Below are 13,293 nucleotides of genomic sequence, written 5' to 3'. Positions count from 1 at the left end.
TAGTTCATTGTTGAACATGTTGAGTTTAAAATATCCAGTGGAAGTTCTGTTCATGATGTCTAAAAAGAATTTGGGATGCAGTATTGGAGCTCAGTGGAGAGTTAAGGGAGAATAAATAAAATTGAGAATCATTGAGATGATAAATCCATGGCAAATGAGATGACTAAGTTAAATTGTGTAGAGGGAGAAGTGAAAAGAATTCAGTATAGAAATATAGCAGGCAGCTAGGAGACACAGTGGACAGAGTGTTGGGCACTCCTCTTCTTGATTTCTAACATCACCTCATAAACTAGCTGCATGACCTTGGGCAAGATATTTAATCCTTTTCCCCCTAGTTCTCCATTTGTAAAATGAATTGGAGAACAAAATGGCAAACCTGTCCAGTATCTTTACTAAGAAAACCTCACATGGGGGTTATGAAGAATCATGAGTGAAATGAGGGGAAAATCACTGTATAAGTAATTCAAGTAAATAAAATTAATTTAAATTTAAGTCATTTAAGTAAGTTAGATTCCACAGACTTTACTAAAATAAATATTTATTGATATATATTTGGTTTCTACAAAACTTTTATTTCCCAATATCCAGAAATATGTCATACCCTTCAATGCCCAACAAACCTGCAAAAATAAAAAAGAGAGGAAAAATGTGACATCAAAAATGTCTAACAGTATAAATGCTGTGCTCCACTTCCATAGTTTCCATTCTCTGGAAAGAAATGGCTAATTATTACCTAAGCGTATATTTCCTTTGGGGCCACCCTTTATCATTATATTTTATGGCATTTCACTTTGTTTTGTTGTTTGTTTTTTTCTTGGAATCATTTCGTATGACTTTTTTGTTCATTATGGATCATCATTTCTTTCAGCAACATAATATTTCATTACATTTACATACTGTTAAGTTTTTAGACATTCTCCCAATGGTGGACATTATATTTTTAATTTTTTACCTAATTCTTTGTTACTACGACAAGCCAAACATTTCTAAAGTTTCTGTGATATGAAGGTACAAAATACTTTTCTAAAAATTACACGCAAAATGATCTCAGTAAGTTTACATGTTATAAGGAGAAAGGGACTATGACACATGCATAGATATTTATAATGTGAAATTAAGTAGGATGTGGGCAAAAGTGAAAAACAAACATGAAATGTGAAAATTTGAGGCAAGAGAATCCCTTCAAGCCTATGGATCAGTAAAAGAGGAACTTTACCTGATCTGACCAGTCTAGGGATAGAGACAAGATAAAATTCAGATACTTTCTAATATTTTTTGATATGGAAACTTAATTTTTCCATATTGACTACTTGATGACATAATATCTCATATATATGCATATATTTATATGCTATGCTATATTGTATATTATATTTTATGTTATGTTATGTTACATGCTCTCTTACCTGTGGAGAAGCAGTTAGGTGTCTCAGTTGTCTGGAGTCAGGGAGACCTGCGTTTAAATCCTACCTCAAACATTTACTAACAGTTTGACTCTGGGCAAGTCACTTAATCCTGTTTGTCTTTCTTCATCTGTAAAATGATGGAGAAGGAACTAGGAAATTTCTCCAAGATCCTTGTCAAGAAAACTCCAAAAGAGTTCACAAAGAGTTGGACAAAATTAATACAACTGAACAACATCAAAATGTATGTGTGTGTCTAATAACACATCAGGACCCTTATTACTTATTTTAATATCCTCGTAATATATTTTCTCTCTCCCAGTTTCTCACTAGTATAATACACCTTTCATTATTATAGGGAAATCCCAGAGAAGGAAACTATCTCTAACAATGTACATGAGCACCTTATTTGCTATGAGACTCAGGGAACTGCTTTTGGCACTTGGAGATTAATTCATGGACCCATAGTGATACAACTAGTATATGTCAGAGGTGAGATTTGAGGCCAGCTCAGAGCACTATACTACATAAGAAGTCATGAAGCAGCTAAAGTAAAAAATTGTATTCTTCAATCTGTAGCTAGATTCCATTTGTCCTTTCTATGGTAGTGGACAATTTCTCTCCTGTATCTCTTGGAGATGGGTCCTTGCATTGCTGAGAATAATTGTTCTATATAGTTGATCATCACATGTCATTGTTGTTAGTGTGAATAATGTTCTCTTGGTTTTATTTACTTCTTTTTGCATCATTTCATGTTTTCCAAGTATTTTTAATGATCATCTCATCCATCAGTTCTTATGACAAAATAGTATTCTTTTATAATCATTTGTCACAATTTGTTTAGCCATTTCCCAATTGATGGAAATCCCTTCAGTTTCCAATTCTTTCACATCACAAAAAAGAGCTATCATAAATATATGTTGGCCCTTCTCTCCACCCCCCACCCTAAGCCTTTGATCTCTTTGGGATAGAAACCGAGTAGTGATAATGCTTGGTCAAAAGGTATGCACAATTTCATGGCCATTTGGACATTGTTCTAAATTCCTCTTCATAATGTTTGGATCAATTCACAGTCCCACCAACAGTATGTAAATGTTCCAATTTTCCCACACTGTGTCCAACATTTATCATTTTCTTTTTTTCTTTTTTGTCATATTATGCAATTTGAAAGGTGTGAGGTGGTACCTCAGTGTTTTGTTTTTTTAATTTTAATTTCTCTGCTTAATAGTAATTTGAAGCCTTTTTCATGTGACTAAAGATAGCTTTAATTTCTCCATCTGAGAATTGTCTATTCATGTTTTTTGACCATACATCAAGTGAGGAATGACTTGGATTTAATATCTACATGGAACGTCTCTGTATATAAGGAGACGAAAATGGCTTTCACAATTTCTTATTTCCAAATGTTGCTTTTCCATAATGATGTGAAAGTGCTTACAGAGCTGAATTAACTGGGAAAAATAACTTCCTTTTATTACTAGACATTTTACTTTTCAGAGAATACAAAAAATAGGTGTGTGTGTGCTATATTTTTCATTTCCTCACTGCTTTAGTTGAAATTTATGTGAAAATAAAACACATGCTGTGAGACAGATCTTTCCTAAAAGCAGATATGTGGTTATTTAAAACATGGATGAACTACAAATGAATTCAATATTCCCCATTATAATTTTTTTTGTTTCTTGTGATTTTCCGTATTTTTTTAAGTAAGAGAAATAATAAACTGGACACTTGCTCTTTTAGTACATATTTTGACATTCCAAAGTGAAATGTTATGCAAAAGCTATGGCTACAGACTTTCAAATCACACTGTAAGGAAAATGTTGTACGTGATTTTTACCTATTTTTATATAAATCTCCATTCTCAGATCTTTAAATAGTTTGAAAATGGATGACTCCTTTAAGTGCTCCAATTGCCATTTCTAATTTTTAAAGAAATAATTCACTTTTACAATTGCATATTATTCTGGTTGTGGCCTTTTAAGATTCATTAAAGATATTACCTTTCTTCACATTTTCTCTGTAAATTCTTTCTTTTCATATTATTGCAATTTTGGTAGCACTTGATCTTTGCAGTGTGCTTCATTCTCACTCACAGGACAATTTTCTGCAGAGGGAGATATTAGTCATGAGCCTTTTAATTCACCTGCTTTGAGTGAAGCATACATTTGACACTTTTCATGTGGTTATCCATACTCCTTCTTTTAGAGCATTGGTTCCCAAACTTTTTTGGCCTACTGCCCCCTTTCCAGAAAAAATATTACTTCACCCCCTGGAAATTAATTATTTTTTAATTTTAATAGCAATTAATAGGAAAGATAAATGCACCTGTGGCCATTACCGCACCCCTGGATCACTACAGCACCCACCAGGGGGTGGTAACTCCCACTTTGGGAATCACTGTTTTAGAGAGTTATGCATATTGATAACTTGAGTATAATTGACTGTGCCCCAAATAAGGAGGATACATTACCAGGCCTCTTTGACCCTCTGGACTTCAGTTATTTAAATGTAAAATGATGTTATTGATGCACTAAAAGTATTATAAATTCCTTTTCAACTTGAAAATTCTTCAGTGTCCTGCAAATTACATATATCATACACTCAAAAATACATACACACATACTATATGTAAAATGTTCATAAATAATAAATTTAGCACAAAAAGGGAAATGAGTGAATATAGTAAAATCTATTCATTTTTATGCTTGTGAAAAAAGAGGTTACCTAAGAGAAGTTAAGTGACTTGTCAACTGTCATAGTCAATTAGTGGTAAAGTTTGGATTTGAACTCAGATCCTATTACCACAAACCAGTATTCTTCACAATGCAATCTCCAAAACAAATTTTATGCACCATTTATGTAACATCTGCATGTAAGGCAAAGACATAAAGAAATATATATCCACTTTTGAATGGCCTTTATGTGTGAATATTTTTGAGACATCATGGAATCAAACTTGTCAGGCCTGTTTTGTCATTGAGGCAAAGACATACTGAATGTCCATCTGGATAGCTTATTGGTATCATTATTAATATCAGTACACATTTATAGCTTTTTGAGTTCATACCTTTGTTTAGTAGCATCATGGAGAGTGAAATGTAGCAAATCCAAAGCTTATTTCCTGTACTGCCCCAGTTATTTGTCTATTTTTGTCCACAGAACATAAGTTAGAATATTAACCGGTCTAGCAGGGATGTCTTAGAAACATAGAATTTGAGTTGTAAATAAATCCATAGGTCATCGAGTTCAATGATTTCCTAAACATGGATTTTCTCTCTAACATTGCTGACAAATTTCACCAGCCCCCAGTAATAGGTAATCTGCTATGTAGTCAGAACTGCATAAATCTTAACTAAATTTATCTTATCATGAATCCTGGGAGTTAGATGCTATTATTATGCCTATTTTAAAGTTGAGGAAAATGAGGCAGACTTAAACTATGACTCACCTAATGTCCCACAACTAGGAAATTTCTGAAGCAAAAATATGATATAGGTTATTTTGATTACAGATCCAATGCTCTAGATAATTGCACCTCTTATCTAGCTATACCTAGTCTACTTTACAATGCATCTCATTCCACTTTTGAGGTTCTTTACCCAAAGGCTTTTAGTACTCAATAAAGAGCCGATATCTACTTCTTGAAAAATTCTACTTATTGTCCAATTCTTGATTTCTCTGAAACTTACAGTCTTACAATATTGTTTAGAGAAGTGAGAAATTGAATGACTTGTAACTAACTGTTGGAGTCTTGGACTTAGAATCAGGAGATTTGCATTTGAATTTTGCCTGAAACTATTTCTAATTATTTAGTGACTGGCAAGTCATTTAAATTCCCAGAGTTTCCATTTAAGTAAGATAGGGTAAGATAATAATTTCAATAGTTATTTTAACAGGTTTTTTTAACCCTTAACTTCTGTGTATTGGCTCATAGGTGGAAGAGTGGTAAGGGTGGGCAATGGGGTCAAGTGACTTGCCCAGGGTCACACAGCTGGGAAGTGTCTGAGGCCAGATTTGAACCTAGGACCTCCCATCTCTAGGCTTGGCTCTCAATCTACTGAGCTACCCAGCTGCTCCTTTAACAGGTTTTTTTTTTTTTTAAGAAAATGTTTTTCAAAATTTTAAGAGATATATAAATGTTATCCTGGTGCAATATTTACAACATTGCAGTTGGGGGATATATACTTTTCTTTTCTGACAATGACAATTTTTGAGATCTTGAGCAAGAGAAATATTTTTATTTATCTTTTAAAAGAGAGCATTCAACAAGATAGCATTTTGATACCTCGTAGGTGAACATTTATGACTCTGCGAAATAGCATTCCATAAAACAGATCTTCAAATTATTGAGAACTGCCTAATCTCTTCCTACTAAGCTATCTCCACAGTAAGTATCCCACATTTTTTTCATATCAGAGGTATCTCAGTTATTGATTATCCCAATTATTATAACTTCTCCTCCTGCTTATAGAATTTATAGTTTGATTCCTAATGAATTTCATTCTTAATTGAGCTATATTCAGATTTATGAAACTTTGTCTATTTTAGTCTGACCTTGATTCATTAATTACTACTAAAACATATATATTATCAACACTTTCTCTTCCAGTATCCCATTATATGTAAAATTTTCCATTACTTTATTCAAGAAATACAACTCAATGAATTGCTCATTGGCTATGGGTGATGAAGAAAGAAAGGGCAGGAATACAAATCATGTAACCATGGAAAAATATTCCAAATTAATTAATTAAATAAATAAAATTTTTAAGAAATAAAAAGAAATACAATTCAAATATATATTAGTTATAGCTGTGGTCATATTTCCTTTTCTTTTAAAATTCTAGTTCAATTTTTAAAATTATGTGTATTCTACATACTTTGTATCTATTAGTATCTGAATTAGAGCTTCCATGCTTTCTTATTCATTGTCCAGTTTCAGTAAAAAAGTTTTCTGACTCAGATCTTGAGGGCTACAAGTAAATGAATTATTTTTAAACTTGACTGTATATACTTGATTGCACAGCTACATGTCCATTGTAAGGACGGGGGATGGGAAACAAAGAGCCAGAAGAAGGCCGTTGGTGACAGTTGGTGACAGTTGAGATGAGAGAGGATTCTGGGTAATTCTCTGGAGGAGGAAGGAGGGAGGGACTTCTGGAGAGGACTGAGAGAGGGAAGAGGAGAACATCTCAGCTCAAATCCAGTCCTGAGAGCTTCCTAAGGATCTTTCTTTGGACATTGAAACATTGATTCCCTGGTCAAAGGCATCCCATCGCATCTCACCCAGCCAGACTTCAAACATCGAGTCACCTAAGTTTGGGACACCATTTTGGGAGCAATCTCTTGGGCTCCTTCTCCCTTTACCTAACCTTGCTGAGAGACCCTTTCCAGTTTGACTTGCAATTATAGAAAAGGATAGAACTAGACATAGAAGGAGAAGGGACAAGGGGGGAGATGCTTAGGAGTGGGAACCCTAAAGGTTTCCACCTGAGTGACAGACCCCATAGAAATAGAGAAGAGGGCACCCCAAAATCCCTCTGCCCTTCACCCCTTTCCCCAATCCATGAATTGTGATTAATAAGGAATTTATTAGTCAGGTAGTGTTCCAGAGTGCCTGAGAGTTGTGGGTAAGGGGAATCACAGCTTGGTCTGGCTGCCTCCATCTTGAAGCCAGACCACCTGCTGTGAAGTTGACTGACCTCAGGGGAGGCTTGCATGAACCCTGTCTTCTTTCAGAATCAGATTGTGGTTCCCCATACCTCATTTTATAGGGAAACCTTGCCCCCAACTCCTGTGGGGTGGCATGACAATCCAGGTCAGCCAGTTTCAGGGTGACACCCCTTCGAAGTCCTGGCAGTATATATTCGGTGGGAGGGGAGAACTAGAAGAGAGTCTCACCTCATAGACTCTCTGTCTTCCCCCTCCATCCCTAACATTGGTGTCTGACTGGCCCTCTTTATTCTGATGCCATCAATTAGTAATCTGGTGATCAATCATTAATCCTATAGTGAAAATTCCATTCTCATACACTAGTTCCTTGACAAGTTATCTGCTTTCCATATTCTCCTTTTCTCCAAATCTTTAAATCCCACGTGAGACATCATAAAAACAAAACAAGCTACTAAAATCTTTATTTTTCTGCCCAATAAACTTAATAAGATCAGCAACACAGGAAAGACAAAGCATGGCATAGTGGATTTCACTCATTCATTTGTTTATTCCTCGATTTGCTCATTTCAATCACATTATTATCTCAGGGAGTGATATATCCAAGTGACTTATCTCTTCCTGTCAGAGCCAAGAAGACCTAAATCCTAGTTACATCTTTGACATATAGTATCTGTGTGGTCCTAGACAAGTCACTCAACCTGTCAGTTCTCTAGACAATATGGTAAGACAACGAATTTGAGAGAAATGACCCTATGAATTGGTTGAAGGAACTTCCCAAACCAGTAATTGCCTATATCAGGTAAAACAAAGGTCCAGTCCCTATTCATATCACCCTGGGTATTTGAGGCTGGATCCAAGTTTTTGAAAATGGGAGGGACAGACCTGAAAAAGACCACAGAATACTTTTCTTCCTTGACTCACCCTGATTCTACTTACTAGCAACATCACCATGGTAATTTTAATATGAGGGATAGAAGAAGACACAGATTTCTTAAGTACCTGGTCAGCCAATGTAGATATCTGGGCTTTATGCTAGTCAGTTCATATCAACTCAATCTATTTCACTGTGTATTCATAACTAAGGGATGTTGTCATGTATTGCTTCCTCCTACTAGAACATGGGCTCCTTGAGAGATGGGACTTTTATTCTTTTTGTATCCCATGTGCACGGTGTCTTGTGTAAAGTAGGGGCTTAATAACTGCCTTTTTACTTATTCATCTGTTCATTTATATCTATACTACCTTTGGTCTCAGAATTCCAAATGAACTAGAGATAGATGCAGATGACTTGTTTTATATTATGCTGGCAGGGTGGCCTTGACTATTAGATGAAATTAAAAAGTAGTTTTCTATAAACCTTTAAAATTTTAAACAAATTGTCCAGAGCTGGTAAGTTAGGTAAAATTGATTGCTAGTTTAGGAGATTTGTATACTTAGTGTGTGCTTCTTCTGTCAAAATCATTTATGTTGGACATCAATTCAGACGGGCCCAGTCTCATGTTTGAAAGAGCAGTAATGAGAAAAGAAAGGGGAAAATAATATCAATAAAAACAATTGTTCTGCTTAAATCTGCAAAAATATATAACTGACATGTTCAGAGTCTAATACCTGGAATAATTCAAAATCATATACAAAGGCCTGGAAAGGCTAGGTTTCAGAAAGTATATGTCCTTTTGTCACAGATGAGCCATAGAAAAAAATCTATTAGGCAGCTCTAATTTAATTCAACTGCGGTATTAGTATGAAGATCTATAATTATTAGCCTGTCTTGAAGGAGAGAATTATTTCTGGAAAGAAAATCTGAGTTATCTGTTATATTTTTCTCTCTCCTTAACTTGATTCACCCATACTTTCCATAGCTAGATTGTCATTATATCTTCAACAAAGGAAGAGTCTAATAAATGTGTGCTGAAATTAAGGTTCAGTAAAATCTAAGCACAAATCCCAGCCTTACAAATCGAAATGGAAATATCTTTTCTTTAAGTCTCCCAATTATTTTTTTTACTCTTAAGATAAATGCATGTCCATTTTGATAGATATAGTCACATATATGCTTCCATATATACATATATGCATATATGAAAATAGAATTAATATAATTAAACTATTAGACATTTTCAGACCCCAAAATATCTAACCTAAAGCATATTACATAAACCATGACTGCTATAAAGAAAAGGAAAAATGTATTGAAAAGCTTTTGATATGCCATCAGGAAATGTATTGTTTCATAGCCCAAACAAAAGAATTCCAGATGAAAAGGGATTAGGGAATACATATTTGAATCCATAAAACAAACTAGAAAAGCATTCTGCTTATAAATTTATATTTAAAATCTAGAAAACTACCTAATAGTCTTATGAATCTGCATTTTAAATAAAACATTGAAGAAAATGCAGCAAGATTTGTGAATGTATTTTATAAATATATTGCTTAAATATTTTTTCTGAAAATTTATTATTATTATATGTATTTGCAGTTATAGTCTTTTAAAATCAATTTTAGTTAAAAATTATTAAAAACTGAACTTCCTTTCTAAATTATGTTACTCCTTAAATTCAGAGAAAATAATCATTGAAAAATGTTTTTTCTTCTCAAATCCCACATGACAAAAAATTCTTGCTCCTGATAAGACAATGAGTATAAAGAGACTAAGCTATCACTCTTTGCAAATGATATGATGGTATACTTAATAAATCCTAGAGAATCAATTAAAAAGCTAGTAGAAAGAATCAACAACTTTAGCAAAGTTGCAGGATACAAAATAAATGCACATAAATCATCAGCATTTCTATATATTTCCAACACATCACAGCAGCAAGAGGTAGAAAGGGAAACACCATTTAAAATCAACCTAGACAATATAAAATACTTAGGAATCTATCTACCAAAAGAAACACAGGAATTATATGAACACAACTACAAAACACTTTCCAAATAATTAAAACTAGATCTAAACAATTGGAAAAACATTGAATACTCATGGGTAGGACAAGCTAACATAAGAAAAATGAACATTCTACCCAAACTAATTTACTTATTTAGTGTCATAACTATCAAACTACCAAAAAACTTTTTTACTAAATTAGAAAAAACTATAACAAAATTCATTTGGAAGAACAAAAGATCAAGAATATCAAGGGAAATAATGGAAAAAAAACCATGAAGGAAGGTGCCCTAGCAGTACCAGATATTAAGCTATACTATAAAGCAGTGGTGATCAAACCAATATGGTACTGGCTAAGAGACAGAAGGGAGGATCAGTGGAATAGACTTGGGGTAAGTGACGTCAGCAAAACAGTGTATGATAAACCCAAATAGCCCAACTTTTGGGACAAAAATCCACTATTTGACAAAAACTGCTGGGAAAAATTGGAAAATGATATGGGAGAGATTAGGTTTAGATCAACATCTCACACCCCACACCAAGATAAATTCAGAATGGGTGAATGACTTGAATATAAAGAAGGAAACTGTAAGTAAATTTAAGTGAAGACAGAATAGTGTACTTGTCAGATCTCTGGGAAAGGAAAGATTTTAAAACCAAGCAAGAGTTAGAAAAAATTATAAAATGTAAAATCAATAATTTTGATTATATTAAATCAAAAAGATTTTGTACAAACAAAAACAATGCAACCATAATCAGAAAGAAAACAAAAAACTGAGAAAAAATCTTTATAACAAAAATTTCTGACAGAGGTCTAATTAGTCAAACATATAAGGAGTTAAATCAATTGTATAAAAAATCAAGCCATTCCCCAATTGATAAATGGGCAAGGGACATGAATAGGCAATTTTCAGATAAAGAAATCAAAAATATCAATAAGCACATTAGAAAGTGTTCTAAATCTCTAATAATTAGAGAAATGCAAATAAAAACAACTCTGAGGATATCACCTCACACCTAGCAGATTGGCTAAAATGATATCAGGGGAGAGTAATGAATGTTGGATGGGATGTGGCAAAATTGGGACATTAATGCATTGCTGGTGGAGTTGTGAACTGATCCAACCATTCTGGATGGCAATTTGGAATTTTGCCCAAAGAGTGATAAAAGAATTCCTTCCCCTTGATCCAGCCATATCATTGCTGGGTTTGTACCCTAAAGAGATCATAGATAAAAGACTTGTACAAAAATATTTATAGCTGCGCTATTTATGGTGGCAAAAAAACTGGAAAGTGAGGTTATCCCTTTCAACTGGTGAATGGCTGAACAAATTGTGGTATCTGTTGGTGATGGAATACTATTACGCTCAAAGGAATAATAAACTGGAGGAATTCCATGTGAACTGGAAAGAGCTCCAGGAATTGATGCAGAGTGAAAGGAGCAGAGTGTAAGAAAGGAAATTATATATATATATATAGACCCCAGGAATCAATCAGATTTAGATTGATTCCATAATTAAAAATAGACCCAAGTCAGGCTGGCTTTTATGGAAGTTTATTTACAATTAGGAGGGTTGAAGGTAGGGATATATATATAGAGAGAAACTCTGGCCTGACCAGAGGTCCAGCCTGGAGGAGAATTTAGAGCTAAATTAAACAAGGTTACTAGCGGCAAGGCCTTGACAATTAGAGAGGCAAAGAAGCCTCCTTGAGTGTAGATATTCTAGAATGCCAAGAGAGGGGAAGGGAAGTCAGCCTAACTTACCCTCATGACAATTCAGAGGGAAGCTGCCTGAAGTCTCACTGGAGATCCTTCTACACCAAGTTCAAAGCACCAACTGCCTCCCAGGAAGTTACCAAGAGCTTTTGTCACTTCCTGTACCCACCTCTAATTTCAAGCTGACAAATGGCAGTCTCAACACTGTTTTGGACTGCCCAAAGAGCAGTCCCTTTTTCTTGATTTGTTACTTATTGTCACCTGTAGGTAACTTATCTCCCCTCCCCACTCAGGGAGGTGGGTTGACATTAACTCTGGAGGCTAGATTTTTAACTATGAATGGGCTTGAGCTAATTCTATTTACACGATGGCCAGAAGAACACTGTACACAGAGATTGATACATTGCGGTAAAATAGAATGTAATGGACTTCTCAACAAGCAGCAATGCAATGATCCATAACAATTCTGAGGGATTTATGGAAAATAACGATACCCACATTCAGAGGAAGAACTACAGGAGAGGAAATACAAAAGAAAAACAACTGCTTGAACACTTGGGTTGATGAGGACATGATTGGCAATGTAGACCTGAAAGGACACCAATGTAACTATCAATAATACATAAATAAGCCTTGATTGATGACACATGTTAAAAGAAGTGGAAATGCAAGTTAGCTATAGGGAGTGGGGAGTTTGAGGAGGTGAAGGGGAAAGTAAAAACATGAATCATGTAACCATGGAAAATTTTTCTAAAAATAAAAAATAAAAATAAAAAAATTAATAAAATAAATACTTAAAAAATAAAATAAAAGGATAGTTAACTAAAGACAAAAGTTCTACCCTCTTCATGGGCAAACTGAGAACATTCTGTCTTCTGTCCCCAGAAAAAATAATGAATGAACATTTATAACAAACCTACTCTGTGCCAGGCAATCATTTTTATCCTGTTCTGAGAATGAATACAAATGCCAAACAGTCAAGAAGCTATCATCCTATCTGAAGAGACTTTTATATAAATAAGTACATACAGGGGCAGCTAGGTAGCACAGTGGATAGAGCAACAGGCCTGGAATCCAGAAGATCTGGTTTAAAATTTGGCTTCAGACAATTTGCAGCTGTGTGATTCTGTACAGCCCAAGCCTTTCTTCTGTCTTAGAACTGATATGAAGAGAGTAAGGGTTTAAAACAATAAGTACATAAATAAATAAACAAACAAACAAACAAACAAATAAATATATATACATATATATGTATATATATACACATACACACATACACACATACACACACAACATATAAGTGTATCACAGTCTAGAGAGAGAAATCTCTGAGTCAAAAGAAGAGGAGTCAGGTACGACTTCTTGTAGAGATTGAGCTTAAACTGAGACTTGAAGGAAAGAGGGAATTCTGAGAGACCAAGGAGAATGTACTTTTCAAACTGAGGCATCAGCAGGACTTGGGGATGGAAATGGAACAGACCTAAGAAAGAGCAAGAAGGAAAACTTGGTTTAACCATAGAGAATAAAAAGAGGAGTAATGTATGAGATTTGAAAGGTGGTTTGGAACCAAATTATAAGGAATTTAAATGCCATGTTTAGCATAATTTCAGC

The sequence above is a fragment of the Gracilinanus agilis genome, chromosome 1 (genome assembly GCF_016433145.1).
Source record: "Gracilinanus agilis isolate LMUSP501 chromosome 1, AgileGrace, whole genome shotgun sequence".
In the NCBI taxonomy this organism is placed as follows: Eukaryota; Metazoa; Chordata; class Mammalia; order Didelphimorphia; family Didelphidae; genus Gracilinanus; species Gracilinanus agilis.
Note: the sequence above shows the minus strand (reverse complement) of the source record.